Here is a 2,987-nt window from a genome sequence, read left to right as displayed (position 1 = left end):
TTCAAAAAACCCTAGTGCTAATGTTCCTAAGAAAATCAAATGTTTAACCCATTCAGGGGGAAGCAATAAAACTGTGTAAAGTTCTGGCACTGTACTATACCATATACCAGGAGAGGGAGAGCTCGGGGTGACCTATCACTTTCCTGCCTATATCACCCATGTTTATGTTCTTCAAGACTTTGGGGTTCCAAAAACAGACAAACGGCCTTAGCCACCCTTTAGGAACACCACTGCCAATACGAACAAACAAATAATTTTGCAAATTTTACACATATATGCATACAATGATTGATACGCTGTTTGTGAATTTCTTTGTACTTTCTGAGCAAGACAAAAGAGGAAGTAGATTGTGTGAAGGAAAATTGCTTCCCCCGCTTTCCATAGACAGCAGCATTATTACATTGGTTAATGTACACTACCGTTCAAAGGTTTGGGGTCACCTAGCTGTTTTCTAGGAAAACAATGACATTTCTAGCTGTAACATAATTGCAAAAGGGTTCTCTAACGATCAAATAGCCTTTTAAACTTGGATTAGCGAACACAAAGTGCCGTTGGAGTGATGAGAGTGATAAAGGGCCTCTGTACGCCTATGAAGTTATTTCATTACAAATCATACGTTTCCAGCTCGAATAGTCATTTACAACATTAATACCATCTGCACTGTATTTCTGATCCATTTCATGTTGTTTTAATGGACAAAATATGCTTTTCTTTCAAAAACAATGTATACTACTATTTAAAAGTTTGGGTCTTAGAAATTTATTTTTGTTATGTACGAAAACATAACTTTGCATATATATATATATATATATCTGTCAATGTTTTCTTCTTATATAAACAAAATGTATATTTTAGTTCTTGATTCCTTTTAACTATTGCGTGCTTGGTTGTTCAGCAATAAAACATAGATGTTTCATCTCTAGAAGCCAAATACTTATATATGTACATACTTGTTGCTTTATGTATTTAAAAGTAATGGAAATATTATTATATCAAATGTCATTTTACATAACTATATTATGTACAAAATGTTAGATCATTATTATTATTATATAAGAGACTAAATGTTATTAAATACTACAGCCTGTAGAGCAATTATTTCAAAAATAAAAAACATTTTCCCGAGGTGAATTATTTTGATTGTATATTTATTTATATAACCCACACCCCCCAACTTGAGTGCGGAAACAATGATAGTCGGAGAGCTGTTGCTCATGTGTTGTCTCTTCTGGATGTCTCTTTTCTGAAAGCATAAACTTTACAGTTTTATACACCAAATAAGCGTAATTCCCAAGAAAGCCCAGATTAGGGAGCTTTGGACCCTGGAGCAATTAAGGAGGAAGGAGCCCTTCTCTGGATTGTCTGCCTTCGGCAAACCCTTTTTCCTTTTTCTCTAATTTCTGCCTTTTGTGTTAATTCAGCTCTTCTTCCAAGTGTCACTAGTAGGGACAGTCCTTTAAGTCCTAAATCATTTTGCCTTTCCTTCCTCCATTTATTCTCCCTTTTCTAAGAACTCTTAATGTTTGTAGAAACTAACCATAGCTGGGAACGTCCCAGGGTAGGCTACCTTGAGATCTCCTGTGGCTTTGTGAAGGCCTGAGGCTAGCCACAAAAAGCCCTAAGAGTCAGGGCGGTATGAAGGAAATGGGGGCGGCCAAAAGCTACTCCTCTGCCCAGAGAAAGAAGAAACTGCCCTGGAGACCTGGGGAAGCAGGACTTCACCTGGAGACTTCAAGTAAAACACTCAGCATGAGTGTATCATAGAGTTCTAGAGCCCTAAAAGTCACAATGATGTGTATATAAATGGCAGAAAGTATTTTGTATTCTACATTTCTTACTGTGTAACACAATGCTCACACAGCCATAAAGTCACATGGCAAGCCTCAGTGAAGCCCACACCTCTAACCTCACCCTCTAAAGCAAACATGGCCCTTTTTTGCCACTTAACAAGTTGGGTAATGTTGTTCACAGATTAAAATAGGTAATACGTGAGTTTATGGGTATTCCATGGGAGCGGCCATCTTTACTTTCCGTTTAGAGGAATTTTCTTCCTCCCTAAGAGCTCCCCTATTGTCAGATACTCTTAATCCAGTTTGGGGGTGAGATCTTATGTAAAACATGGGTGCGAGAGGCGTGGGAAGGTGTTATAAGTCTAGAAGAAGGAGACTTTTACCTATTGCGCAACGGGTAACTTAACAAAACAAAATAGTGACACACAGGCCCAGGTGAAGAGCTTGAGAAAAAAACAAAAGGAAAAAAAGAATAAGGAAGCTGATGAATTAAAGAAATAAATGGAAGAGCTTTCAGTTGTATAAACTGTATTTGACTTATGGAAGCTGAATAAGAGCAATTATCAAATTATTTTATAATGGTTTTATAAAGTACCAATTTTTACACATGTATATGTATATATATAAATATATTGTATGGGCTATAGCAAACTATAACAAATAAATAGAGCACTGCTTACAAAACATCAGGCTCAGAGCATGCTCTTAAGTAACATATTGTAAGTATATTTGTTTATTTTTTTAGCGATGTACACAATGCATTAATCCTGTTATTAGGTTAATAATAAAGGCTTTATATAAAGAAACGCCTACATGGATATTAAATCCACACACAGTACCACCAAACTGTTAAAAATTATTTTGTCTTGATTTGAAGTTAGTTCAGCAATGATTCAAGAATTAATTCCGAGAGTGACGGCCGGTTTATATCTGTCATCATAGTCTATATTTCTATGTCATGGTACTATCTAGGGAAATACCATCTTCAATCTCATTTATGGACTCAGGTCCATAAAATGGGAACATAAAGCTCCATAGCGTAATCACTTTATTGTCAAAATGATGTCAGAGAGAGAAAGAACAGCAATGACATCATAGCGGTCACTTGTGACATTGCTGATTAAGTGGCTTTTTGGTCCAACTTTTGTAAGACTAGAGTGAGGATTATCCGTATTAGATACCCTAGCATTGCCACCT

The sequence above is a fragment of the Spea bombifrons genome, chromosome 13, assembly GCF_027358695.1.
Source record: "Spea bombifrons isolate aSpeBom1 chromosome 13, aSpeBom1.2.pri, whole genome shotgun sequence".
In the NCBI taxonomy this organism is placed as follows: domain Eukaryota; kingdom Metazoa; phylum Chordata; class Amphibia; order Anura; family Pelobatidae; genus Spea; species Spea bombifrons.
This window is presented reverse-complemented; position numbering follows the sequence as displayed.